At 38.7% G+C, this 14,632-nt stretch overlaps 1 protein-coding gene and 1 pseudogene across 2 annotated transcripts in view; both read right to left on the reverse strand.

Moving 5' to 3' along the window:
• PAK2 (p21 (RAC1) activated kinase 2) overlaps nucleotides 1-14,632 on the reverse strand; it is an 81,267-nt gene that overhangs the window by 48,780 nt on the left and 17,855 nt on the right. The gene's annotated exons all lie outside the window — the stretch shown is intronic.
• On the reverse strand, nucleotides 2,799-8,174 carry LOC308557737 (large ribosomal subunit protein uL1 pseudogene; annotated as a pseudogene). Its single transcript has one exon. The product of its transcript is annotated as a large ribosomal subunit protein uL1 pseudogene (transcript).

Below are 14,632 nucleotides of genomic sequence, written 5' to 3' on the forward strand. Positions count from 1 at the left end.
GATTACAGGACAGTTAAGATTATGTGCTCTCTTGCCCTAGCCAGTTTTGCTCAGTGGTTAGAGCATCAGCCCTTGGACTGAAGGGTCCTGGGTTCAATTCTGACCAAGGGCACCTACCTCCGTTGCAGGCTCAATCCCTGGACCCGGTCAGAGCGCATGCAGAAGGCAACCAATCAATGTTTCTCTCTCTCTGTCTCTGTCTCCCTTTCACTCTCTCTGAAAAGCAATGGAAAAAATATCCTCCAGTGAAGATTAAAATAAAAATTTATATGCTCTCTTCGGAGTAGGGCTTGCTTAAGGCAAAGATAAACCTTTTACTAAAAATGTTATATGCCTGGGGCGTGACTACCCACCAGGAACAGCACAGTTAGGAATTTACGATTGGGTCACCCTGTTTAGTTACTTTCCATAGAACCCCTTTTTTCATCACAACTGCATTAACCAAGTGACCAAGAGTAACGTCACCAATGATAAATCACGTTGACATCACTCACCCCCAGTTCTAATGTGATGAGAGGCACACTTCACCTCTGTGGTATTCTTCCCCAAAACCTGTAACCCAGTCTAATTATGGGAAAAACATCAGACAAATCCAAACTGAGGGTCATTCTACAAAGTTCCTGATCGGTTTACTCAAAACTGTGAAGAACATGAAAAACAAAGACTGAGAAACTGTCGCAGAACAGAGGAGTCTAAGGAGACATGACAATGAGGTATCCTGGAACAGAAAAAAAGACATTAGTGGAAAAACGGATGAAATTCAAATAGAATCTAGAATTAATAGTAATGTACTAACATTGGCTTCTTTGCTTTGACATATATTTTATGGTTTATGTAATGTTAACATTAGGGGAAGATGAGTGATAGCTAAAAAGGAAATCTACTATCTTTGCAACTTCTCTGTAAATCTAAAACTATTCCAAAATAAAATCTATTAGAAAAGGAATTAATAAGTTCCTCAAAAAGTTAAATATAAGTTACCTACCATATGACCTAGCAATTCCACTCCTAGTGTACACCTAAGAAAACTAAAAACCAGCTCTGGCCATGTGGCTCAAAGGTTAAAGCATCGGCCCTTGGACTGAAGGGTCTCAGGTCCAATTCTGGTCAAGGGCACAAACCTTGGTTGCAGGCTTGATCATCCCTGGTCAGGGTGCATGCGGGAGGCAACTAATCAATGTGTCTCTCTCACACTGATGTTAATCTACACCCCCTCCACTCTCTCTGAAAAGCAATGGGGGGAAAAATATCCTCGGGTGGGGAAGAAAAAAATAATAATTTTATTGTTTCATCAAATACATCCTTAAGTGAACCTGGCTTTTTAAAAAAACTACAACCCCATGGCCAATACCTTCATTGTTGTTAAAGTACAGAAGTTTTACCCACCATTGCTTTTGCAATTATCAATGCAAATGTCAAAACAGTGTAAAAGGCAAAGAATATGAAAATAGGTTTTGACCCCATAGACCCCAAAGGTACCAGAGACTACATTTTGAGAATTGCTGCTTTAAAGTATACCTCACCCTCATACCCCCAATTGTTCCCTTTTTTTGTTTAATTTTTTATTTATTGAAAGGAGAGAAGAGGAGAGAGAGGGGAGAGAGAAACACTGATTTGTAGTTCCATTTATGTATTCATTCATTGGCTGCTTCTTCTATGTTTCCTGACTGGGAACTGAACCTGCAACCTTGGTGTATAGGGACAACATTCTACCAACTGAACTACCTGGCCAAGGCCCTAGAGAGTTTCTATGCACTCAGTTTTGTTTAAAGAAAGAAGTCAGAATTGGTTAAACACACAGCTACCCCTAACCAACAGACCGAGGATTAAACTCTGGCATTTAAGGCCATTTACTACTAAATCAATTTGATCTCATTTGAATGTAACAGGTAAATCCTACACTTCATGTACCCCAAATATACCAAAGATCTTCCTGCCCTAAATCACCTTTGTAAATGTATTTCTCCATTCTCAAATTTTCTTCACCCTTTACTTTTTTAAATATTTTATCTTTATTGTTGAAAGTATTACAAATGTCCTCCTTTCCCTCCATTGATCCCCACCACCCTGCACCCCCCCACCTTCATCACACTATCATCTATGTCCATGGGTTATGCACATATGCCTGTTAATTCTTGGGTTAAATTCTCCCCACCCATCCACCCACCCCCGCCTTCCCTCTGAGATTCGTCAGTATGTTCCATGCTTCTAAGTCTTTGAATCTATTTTGTTCATCAGATTCTACATATGAGTAAGATCATGTGATACTTGTCTTTCTCTGACTAGCTTATTTTGACTAGCATAATACTCTCCCGGTCCCACCAAGCTGTCTCAAAGGGTAAGGGATCCTTCTTTTTTACAGCTGCATAGTATTCCATGGTATAAATGTCTGAGAAGATGCTTGATATGACTTCAATCATCTTGAACTTGTAGAGATTTGTTTTGTGTCCTAACATGTGGTCTTTCTTTGAGAATATCCCATGTGCACTTGAGGAGAATGCATATTCTTCAGCTTTGAGGTGAAAAGTTCTATAAATGTCAATTAAATCCATTTGATCTAGTGTGTCATTTAGAGTCACTGCTTCTGTGATTTTTTGTCTGAAAGATCTATCCAGTAAAATCAGTGGGGTGTTAAAGTCCTCTACTATGACTGCATTGCTATTGATCTCTCCCTTAAAGTCCTCCAGAAGCTTTTTTCATTTTTGTTTTTTCAGCCTGTGAGTGTCTTGTTCTGAGGTGGGTCTCTTGTAGACAGCATATATTTGGGTCTTATTTTCTTTTCTTTTCTTTTTCCGAAGAGGGTATGATAGCCTCCCCCTTGCCCCAGCCAGAGTCTACTACAGTTGGTCCCCAGACTTTGATTTTTAGTGTCCCAGCCTCTTTTAATGGATGTGGGGACGGAACAGGGCAAGATCGGACATGTTACTATTCCTTACACTTACCTGTACATTTCCCTTTTCCTTGTTAGTTACCTCTAAACTCTACAAGGCTGGGAAACAAGAAGAACTTGTGCTCAAGGCAGCCAAATTTTGGGTTTGTCTGCAGGTTTTTGGCATGTAACTCTCAAACTTGGGAAACGATCCAAGTCTGAACACTGACTGGGACATTTAAACTTTCTTCAGGTCCAGTTTGATATGGGGAATAATGTTCTGGATGGCAGGTTAGCTTTGTACTCTTTAGAACAAAAGCAATGAGCATTTTCACACCACAGGGAAACTTGGGTGGCAGTCTGTAGATAGATGAGGCTGCCTATCTTGCTTTAAATCTTCTGTGATCCCCCACAGCTGCTCCAACCATGTCCAAGATGGGACATTCCTTTTTATTCAAAATCTTCTTCTTACAAAACATGTTCTTACCCCTAGCTCTGAGTTTTCTGTCTTTCCACCCATGCTGTGGTGCTGTGTGTGTGTGCATGTTTGTGCAGATAGGCTTGAAGTGAAAGGGCAAGTGACACAGGAAAACCAGGTAACAATCATCAGGTCTTGTTTTCTTATCCATTCAGCTACCCTATGTCTTTTGATTGGAGCATTCAATCAATTTATATTTAAGGTTACTATTTTTCTTTATGCCAATTTCTCATTCTATTTCAACCTAGTACAGCAGTCCCTTTAACATTTCTTGCAATGCTGTTTGGTGGTGATAAACTCCTTTAGTCTTTTTTTTTTTTTTTTTGTCTGGGAAGCTCTTTATTTCACCATCTATTTTGAATGATAGCCTTGCTGGATAGAGTAGTCTTGGTTTCAGATCCTTGCTTTTCATTACCTTAAATACTCAGAAACCTAAGCATATACGTTCTTTTTTACAGGCAAAAGGAAAGAAACCATTATTTGTACAGTTGATCCTGGAAAATATATGGAGTTTGTATGATGCTGTCTTTTAAATGCTGTCTTTTAAAGGTTAAATACTTCATGCCATTCCCTTCTGGCCTGCAGAGTTTCTGATGAGGAATCAGCTGACAGCTTTATGGGAGCTCCTTTGTAGGTAACAGACGGCTTTTCTCTTGCTGCCTTTAATATTCTCTCTGTAAGCAGATCAGGCAAAAACTCAAAGCACCCACAGGCTGACTGTTATTCAGTCTGTTAATGAGCCTCAGGGAATAGGAACTCCACAGGACGGGGTAAGAGATTTTCCAACAGAGTGGGCAATTGCTTCACCCCCCAGGCAAAAGCTGCTTGGATGGTAAAGGTCTGCCTGAGAAAGATGTTTCTGCTGTATGAGGGAATAACAACACGGGAATCCAGATTGCTGCTCTCTAAGCTCCATCCCTCAAGCCTGGAACCCCGGAACCTCCTCACACAGCTCCAGTCCACCCTGCCCTCCCTCTGCTGGAGCCCCAGGTGAGTGGCTGCACACGAAACTTTGTGTGTTGGCGCTTTAAGAGGGTGCCTGCATTTCCAGCTATCTTCCTGGCAGACAGAAACCCCACTGCTTTTCACAGCCAGATGTTATGTGGGCATCTTTCTCAGTTCTCGTGCTCTGAGCTGGGGAGCCCAGCTTGGGATTTAGTCCCCAGTGTTCTCCGTGGGAACCCCCACAGCTGAGATCTCCCTCTGGACCTTCAGGGGCTGCCTAAGGGAGCTGGGCCAGCCCTTTCACGCCTCCACACTTCCTACCAGTCTCTAGTCGGTCTTCACTTTAGGTCCTTGGTTATGAGGGTGCTCTCCAGCTCGTCTTCAGTTGATTATGCAGGGTGGTTTTTCTGTATTTTAGTTCTAACTCCAGTTTGGTTCTGGGAGAGTGTCCGTGTAGCTTCCATTCAGTCCGCAGCCATCTTGGAATCGCCATCCTTTTCTTTATCCAACAAATCTTTCAATGCTCAGTAAAAATTATTTCCTATGTAAGGCCCTTCTAGTCTATCTATACCTTCTTAAAATGACCCCTCACATCTTCTGAATGCAAGTTACACAGGAAAATAAATTCAGAAAATATTAAAGTTGGAAAATTTTAGAATCAATCTGGTCCATCTTCCTTATTTTATATGCAAAGGAACTGACACACCAAAAAGTAAATGGTTTGCCTAAAGTCATACACATCTAATTACCAACAATACTAAGACTGGAATTCAAGTTTACTAACAACACTTAATCACATGCTTTTTCTTAATTATGTTAATACACTGCACCATTCTGTGGCAATGAATTATAACTGTGCATCATTAATTATAACTTTAGGTGTCTTTCTTACCCAAGACTTCAAGTAATTTAAAGGCAGGGACTGTACTACTACTACTATTATTACTACTACTGCCACTACTGCTATACTATTTTACTATCTCCTATAATGCTTAACATAGATCTTTGCATGTATTAAACAATAATCTTTACTGAGTTATGGTATACACTCTGTGCCCAGATGAAATATTCTTCCTTAATTTATTAGTTCTCTTATCAATGAGCATTTCACTAAGACATTATCTACTACCCTATACTAACAAAAATATTTTTGCAAAGATTTATAGTTTCCCCCTAACAACCAATTCATGGCCTTAGTCCTCAATCCTGTTCCATAAAGCAGTGTGGTTTTTTTGTGTATTTCTTCTACTTACAGTATCAACTGCCTAAAAAAGTGCCAAATGAGGATGTGATAAGGTTCTTTACATACTACATTTAACCAGAAACAATAAAGAAATGTAAAAACAATTCATGATAAAATACTGATTTACCTATATTTTGCTCTATCACTACTCAAAAATGTTTTATTAAAAAAAGAGAGCAAATGATTAGTGCCTCTCTCCAAATTCGTTCAAACACTTTTTACTTTTTCTACCCTTCAGTGAAAAACAAGTAGGCCAAACAAAAAGCATGCCCAAAACACACTGTACTCTTCTAACAGGCCTATTGTTTAATTGTGACTCGACTCAAAGACAAACAATTCCTCAATTGTCCACTGAAGGAGACTAGGGGAAGTTAAATATACAACAGAAATACAAAAAGGAGTGGTGTCTGGAACCAGTCAGTCCAACTAGAAATTACTAAATTTATTATAATCTACTCAGATAAACTATGGTAATCCAAGTATAAATCATATATTACTGAAAAACAATTTTGCTTTATATTTTTACTTAAATTTTATATAAACAAATGGACCTCAATTTTCGATACCATATGAATGTAATAATGCAACACTATTTGATAAGACACCTAATGATCTCTCAATAAACTACAAGCAGCCCCAACACCACTGGCCTTTTATTCCTCCCCCTCAAAAAACAGCTTCAAATACCTTTGAGAGCAAAAGCATCAATAAAAATATCCCAAATCAAAAACAGAACAAAATCAAATTTAAAAAATTTTTTAAATATCCCAAATTGTACAGATGCCAAATTTCTTAAGTAGACAATACACACTATGAAAGGAAAGTTCACAAATTAGAATGAAAGGAGTATTTTCATTTGGTACCAGTATCAGGCCTACTAATAGCAAGACAGAAAGGAAAAAAAAAAGTGGGGAAGAGATGTAGAAAATACAGTTGGGGCACTGGAAATACTTTCTAATAATGTATAGTTCTAATAATGCAAAGATACTGTACAACCTCTGAAACCCCACACCCGGCTCACCCTTACTTTTTGTTCCACATTGATTTTCATACTTTTCATCTCAGCCAACTGTTTCACAAAGACAGACATTATCAAATGTATCACAACCTAATGTTGAAACCGGAATTTCCTAAGCTCCACACTGTGTACAACAGATGTCCATCACTGTTTCCCTCTAAAATTTAAAATATTCTGTGGTCCTCTGAGCTCAGAGGGGCACCCCAGGGTACCTTGGAACAGTTTGAGATCCATGGACCTAGAACCTTTATAAAGGGGGAAAATGTATTGAAGACCTAAATAAATGGAGAGAGGTACTAATGTTCATGAATTTAAAGACTCAAAATTGTACAGATGCCAAATTTCCTCAAACTAATATTTAGATTCAATGGGATCCTAATCAAATCCCAGAAGTGTTTTGTAAAAAATTGGACAGCTAATTCTAAAATTATATAAAAAGCAAAGGCCTAGGAATAGCAAAGACACTACTGAAGAATAATGTGAATAGACTCACCCTAACAAGACAAATTTTTATTTAAAAAATTGGATCGCCCTAGCCAGTTTGGCTTAGTGCTAGTTAGAGCATCCACCCAAGTACTAAAGGGTCCCAGGTTTGATTCCAGCCAAGGGTACATACCTTGGTTGCACGCTCGATCCCCAGCCCTGGTTGGGGCACCTGGTAGGAGGAAACCAATCGATGTCTCTCTCTCACACTGATGTTTCTCTCCCTCCCCAATGCCCCCCTCCCTTCCTCTCTCTCTGAAAAGTAATGGAAAAAATATCCTTAGGTGAGGACTCAAAAAAAAAAAAAAGATCCTGTACCAGATACCACACCAATTATGCATCTTTTCTGAGCCTCCCAGCTTCACCTGTCTCTTGTTCAAGCTGCTACTCCAGCTACCAGCTCTATATTGGGTGTGGCCAAGTTTTACTTATTATTTTTATTATTTTTAATGGTAGCAGTATGGTTTACTAAGCTGTGTTTTAGTACAGGTGCTGGTGCTTGCCCATGATGCTCTTGATGTACAAAGCCCAGATGTCCTGCCAGTTCTTTTTGAGCAATGACACCAGGAAATTGACAGCTAAGTACATACTGTACACAAGTTCATCATCTGTCATCTTCACATGGCCAACAGCCACTGTCAGACACAACACCTTCTTTTCATCTAAAACTTGATTGTGGATTTCACTTCATCGACTTTGGCCACCATGTTCTCATTGCAGGTCACACAAAGAAGAGAACTTGCCAGCCTTACTCAGGCCTGGGCCCAGGATTTGTGGGATCTGCCTGATCAGAGACTCTGAAGCCAAAAAGGCATCATACTTTTTTGACCAACTTCTTGACCAGTTTCTTATTCTTATTGAGTGTCTTCAGTGCCTCGATGTCCATGTAGGAGATATCCATGGCCTTAGCCTCATCACAGTGCTGCTGGTCCCCCAGAATACATACGGAGAACTTGGGGCAGGGCATGGACTTAAGCCTGAAGGTGCCTGAGACACACTTGTCCTTGTGAGGATCATAGTTCTTCACATTGATCTGCAGCTTGACCGTCTCCAAACACTTCCAGCTCTTGTCCTGGTTCCTGTGCAGGACTTCCTACATTGCCTCGTGGAGGGTGTTGCGGGAGACTTTGCTGCTCATGATTCCTCGTGCCGTAAAGACCAGAAAACAGCAGGTGTGGCCAACTTTTAAATGCAGATACAACATGACAACACCTCACTTCATGCCTGAGCTGTACACTGCCATGGGCTACTGTGGCACCCAGACATGCAACATAGTACTACAGGGGAGTTAACTCTGACCAATGGTGATGGGAACACAGATCTCATCAGATAGATCCTTTTTCTCATCCTGTGTTGGATGATCCTGTGACTGACTTTATATAACATCCTAGGGGACAATGCAGTGAGAAGGAGCAAGCAGTTACACTTCCATATTAGTTACCACTCATTCTGTGCTTCTCCCCTTTTCTCACACTTCTGTTCTCTGGGATGTACTTCCTAATACTGTAAAGACACATAAGCCTTTTGTGTCAAGCTCTACCTTCCAGGAAATCCAGGTGAATAAAGAAGATCCTTACTTTACATCATACCCCTCCACCTCCCCCAAAAATTCAGATGAATTAAAGATTAAATGTGAAAGGCAAAATTCTAACTTTTAGAGGATTATATAGGAGAATATCTTTACATAGGAGAATATCTTTATGACACAGCACTCTAAAGAAAAAAATTGACAAATATGATACATTTCACACCACAGAATAGAAAACCACAAAGCAGGAGATCTGCAACAAAAGGTAACTGACAAAATATCCAGAATATATAAAGAATTCCTATAAAGAAATAAGCAAAAGATAGACAACCCTATAAATAATGAGCAAATGACACAAGCATTCATTTCACAGATTACTTACAGTGAATAAATACATGAAAACATACCCAATCTCACAAGAAGTGAAAACGTAAATCAAGGCCATTAACAGATACTACTTACACCTTCTATACTGGCAAAAATTAAGAAGGCTTCCCAAAATTAAGTGTTAGCAAGGATGTAGAGCAAAGAGATTCTTAAACACTGCTAGCAGCAGAGTAAGCTGCTATAACTACTTCAGAAAACAATTTGGTACTGGCTTGTAAAGTCAATTGTCTGTCTGTATATTCCGCAACTCAGCAATTTTACTCTTGGATATAAAGCCAAGAAACGCTTGCACATGTGCAAATTATAAAAATATTCATAGTAGCACTTGTCATAACAGCAAATGACTGAAAACAACCCCGTATTAGGCTAGGTTAGGCTATGCTTTGGTAACAAACATCCCCAAACCTGAAAGGTTTTACTTGAAGTGGACACTAAGCTCGAGGAAGTTAGCTCTACTTCTTAAGGAGATTGAGGGATCTGGGCTGCTATAATCTTAAAGTTCCACTATGGTAACAAGTCACCACCAAAATAGAAAAGAGATTGAGGGAGCATGTGACTCTTGACGTCTCAGTCCACAGGTGACATGCCTCACTTCCCCTCATAGTTCAACAGAGCCTGGCACATAGGAGGCAATCAAAAAATATCTGTTGAATGAATGCATGAGTATAGACACTTCAGGATGATTTGTGAAAGAGCATGACTGTAACCTGATAAATGCATAAGGCACAGTTTTCATGGATAAAGTGTGGGGGAAGGATAGTCTAGGTACTACCTACAGGTCCCAAAGAACAAGCAGGCTTCACCTCATAGAACTACTCTGAATGATCCAGGGTAGCTGGCTGCCACATCATCCTATATGCCGTAATGGGAAGAATGCAGAGGCTGCATTCCACTTATGGGAGGGTATGAAATAAAATCATCAGGCACAAAGAGGCAAAATAAAAAAACACACCTCTCTTCACTTAAGAAAAATGGTTGGTGTATTTTTTTTTTAAGTGAGAAAAGTTTAAGAATATTCCTAAACAGTATCAAATTGCAGAGGTTTTTAATACATAGAGGTTTTTAAAAAAGTGAACACAAGTTTCCCTTTATCCCCACCACCCTCTCTCTTAATCCCAACTAAATTAAACTGCTAATAACAGCAATTATATTTTATTAATCTTTGCACTTCCAGAGCATAGAACAGAATGTGGCACATGTATGTGCTCAACAAATGCTTACTAAAATGAACTGAGACTAGGCGTGTAAATAAAGTTATAGAAACAGACATCATCTAGGGAATATGTTTTTAAAAGATAACTTAAAAGAACGAACCTCTGTCAAATTTTCTCAATCACATCAATGATGTGGGGAAAAGAAATGCCAGTATCAAATTAAGATACTTTGGGAAAATAGAGTGCTATCACGCAGACAGGCCAACCATGAATGAGAATTTACTTTTAATGTTATCTTCAAATTATTTGTCTTCTTTACAATGTTTTGCTTTTGAACAAACCATCCTGTAAACTGTGCTATCCAACATGGGTGGCCATACTAGCCATACACAACTACTTATATTTAAATTAACTAAAATTAAATAAAAATAAAATTATGTTTCTTAGTCACACTAGTCATATTTCAAGTACTCAATAGTCAAATATACTAGTGGCTACCATATTGGACAGCACTTTTCTAAGCCTTTCTACACAATTGCTCGTACACGGTCAGAGAAAAGTGGTTATTTTTAAGTAAAAGATTGTGCCTAAAAGGTTTAAAAACTAAACTTATACTAAAGTTTTAGTTTTTCCCTTAAATTTGTCAAAAACAGGAGAGCAAACAATTGACTTCTATACCAACTTGGTTACAAGACTGACAAGTCAACAGGTATTAGTCTGAATTTAGTAGTAGTATAAGATATTTCTCTAAAAAGGTGTGTAACATTATATATTCTAACCATTTATATAAACCCAGTTGTAAGCTAACACTCAAGAACTCTGTTTTCATCCTCTAGAATTATTGTCCAATTTTTAAAGTGTAAACTCCAATAAACAGTGATATGGTATTATAAAGTCCTTCTTTTTCATGAAGATCCTGTAGTCTTTGATATCTGGGGAAAGGTTAGTCTTTACACCTCAAGGAGGGCAAGACTGAGCTTTCAACTTTGTTTCCCCACATGAAGTCTGCTACAACCCTGTTACTAAGAGGAGCATTCAAATGAAAATTCTGAGCAAATGAGAGAAAAGCGTGATGGACTTCTAAGATACAACATTCCGTCACTGTGATCACAACAGAAAATCCCTTCCCAATGGTCACTTAAAGGGCCCCAAAATAATGTCTACTTGACATTATAATTACAAGTGATTATCTACTTGACAAACTTCTTAAAGAAGTTATATAAATAAATTTCATTTAAACAAAGAAAGTTCCTCAAAATGCTAGTTTATATTATTAGCATTATTATATCTCAAAGTCAACTTTTTTCCTGTAAAAAAAGATAAAAGAGCAGCAGCAAGCACAATCATAAAAAGCTTTCCCTCCCTACTATATCCACTACCTAGCAATATTTTGTCAAGTGATTAACACTGGCTCTCTTTATAGGTAATAAAGCTGAGTGTTTTACCCTTGTTTCCAGAATATAAATAGGCAAGAAAATTTATATTCTAATTTTAATAAAATAAACATGTACTGTTTTTGTAAGGAGGAAAAGCAGTTAAGTCATTTTCAATTAAAAAGAAAACTACTCACCCAGACAGTGTTGCCCAGTGGCTGAGCATCAACCTAGGATCCAGGAGATCAAGGTTTGATTCCTGGTCAGGGCACATGCCTGGGTTGTGGGCTCTATCCCCAGCAAGGGGTGTGCAGGAGGCAGCTGATAAAAAATCTCTCTCGTTGATGTTTCTATCTCTCTCTCCTTCTCCCTTCCTCTCTCTAAAATCAATAAAAAAACTCTTTAAAAAAAAAGGAAACCTATTCATCTTACAAGAGCTCTTTGAAATACTTTTTCCTTAACTGTCATAACCTGATATGATCTCTACTTCTCTGAGCTTCTATAGCACTAATTCCATTCCCATGCCAGTTACTGATTTAATGCCTCTCAATTCCAAATTCATCCTTTTTGCCTATTCTTCCTTTGCCAGCTGGCATGATGTTAAACTTTATCAGTAGAGGGCACAGGAGAGACTACAGGAGAAGTTTTGCTTCCTGGTTCTAGTGTGCGTGCTCACCAGGCTCCTCCAGCACCAGGCTTCTACAGGGCAAGGTGGCCAGCAGACAGGGGCTTCCCTCTTCTCTTTGTGGGAGCACAGCTTTGTGAACAGCTTTCTCTGGAACCCTAAAGGGCAGATGTCCAGCACTGACTGGTCCACCAACACGGCATCACAATGACTACTCTGCCATTTAGTGATCCATAGCCATGTTCTAACAGGGTCTGGATCCCAGCTCCCCGGGAGGATGGCTCTTCCCTGTGTGCTCTACCTCAGCCCTGGGATAGCAGTGGCTTCTATTTCTGCTATTCCTTCGTTCTTTAGGATTTTATCTACTACTTACTAGCTAATCCCTCATTATTTCATTCTCTTGTTAGAGTCAATAATTCTTTCTATGTTCAAATTCCTATGGTTTATTTTCTGACTAGACCCAGAGTGATACAGTCCCATCCATTAATGACATACTTCCTTGAACTTCAGTCAGCCAGATTCTAACTTTGCTTCTCTTTCTTTATAAACTCCTGGCTGGCAAGGAACACTTTTCATACTTCTTGCTATCTATCTGACATCAACATAATGCTGTTAACACAGAGGCACCGACAAATGTTTAAGCACATATTTCAAATGATTCACACTCTATATACCTTCATTAGTTTAAGGCCACTATAAACAAATAACTTATTTCAGAATTTTAACCACCAAAAGCATAAATAACTAGGAGCATAAAAATACATTGCTCAGTGTCCCTAGACTATAAGATTTCAAAGTCAGGTACAGCTGCATGCTTAGTTAGAGCTCCTAGACCTTTTAAGACCTTGTAAGACAGGAGATAATGAACTGCTCATGCTCACAGACTGTTCAAGGCTACAGGGTTATAATGAGGCTGAGCATGCATGATGCTTATTTTTGCCTAAATGTGAACAAAAAGGTAAGAAATTATACTCAGAACAAGGATGTTACAGCCAGGTGACAAATTATATACAAAAAATAATAATAAGATAAATATGTTGGAGTTTCAGGGTGACATGATTGAAAGCATAAGAGGCTTTAATGGTAATTACCGTCTCTCCTCTCTGCTTCTAAAAGCCTAGCAGAAAGGCCCCATTCAACAAGCACAGTATCATCAACATGCAGCTCATCTCCTATGAGGAAAACTAGGAGAGGTTCAAAAGGCTAACCTGATTGGTCCAACAAAAGCCCAACTTGCTTTGCTACCTTTTGCTCAAACTGTACCCCTCCAGCTTATCCCAATAAAATGTAACTAGCTTGTGTAAGATCTGTATGAAGTAGTACTTGTTTTCATCAAGCCTCAAAACCAGCCCTCTGTAGAATTATCTCAATAGCAAATTAGAATTAGGAACCAAACCTGCAAGTACAGAAAATACAAGAATCAAGCAATTGTCTAGGGACATTGAGGAATGTATTCTTATGCTCCTAGTTATTTATGTTTTTGGTGGTTAAAATTCTGAAAAAAGTTCAAATATAGAAAAAGTTGCACTATTTTCTAAATGCCTTTTAGTAATCTAAAGTAGAACCACTGAAAGAATAGTATGTGGACTATTTATTACCAGTATTCAATGAAATACAAAAACTGAGGAAAAGCATTTAGAAACTTTTAGAGCAATCTGACAGAATAATTTGCTGTTGAATCTAATTACAACAAAAGGGGTTTGTATTTTGTATGTCTGGTTTTTCTTTCATTTCCATTTTATGGTATTTTACAAGTTATTAGTCCATTACAGAAAGTTTCTGAGAGCACTGATCTAAAGCACTCCATTCTGAACATATAATGCTTTCCCAAAGGATATGAATATACAGTTCTCCAAAGATACACAAATAACCATAAGCACATGAAAAGATACTCAACGTGATTAGCCATCAGGAAAATGCAAATGAAAACCACAATGAGATACCATTTCACATCCACTAGAATAACTATAATAAAAAAGACAGTAATACAGCCAGTGTGGCTCAGTGGTTGAGTACCAGGAGGTCACTGGTTCAATTTCCAGTCAGGGCATGTGCCCAAGTTGTGGGCTAGATCCCCCACACTGGATGTGCAGGAAGCAGCCAATCAATGTTGATGCTCCTCTCCCTCTCCCTTCCTCTCTCTCGAAAAATCAATAAAAACATAGTTTTGGAAAAAAGACAGAAAATAAGTTTAGGAGGGCGTGGAGAAATCGGAATCCTCAGACACTGTTGGTACGACTACAAAATGGTGCAGTACCTTTGGAATAGTTTCTTAGCTCCTCCTCAAAAGATTAAACATGGAGTTATCATATGACTCAGCAATTTCAGTCCTATGCCTTATACCCAAAAGAAAGGAAAAGAAGTCCACACAGGAACTTACACACAAATGTTCCCAGAAGCACTATTTAAAACAATCAAAAAATGAAAGGGAGTTTTTGAGATCTTGCTCCCTGGCATATGTTGTCAGTTTGGCTCAAATATACTCATAAAAATTCTCAAAAAAAAAGAAAGTAACCCAAATTTCCACCA

This window comes from Miniopterus schreibersii (genome assembly GCF_964146895.1).
Source record: "Miniopterus schreibersii genome assembly, chromosome: 5".
Classification (NCBI taxonomy): Eukaryota; Metazoa; Chordata; class Mammalia; order Chiroptera; family Miniopteridae; genus Miniopterus; species Miniopterus schreibersii.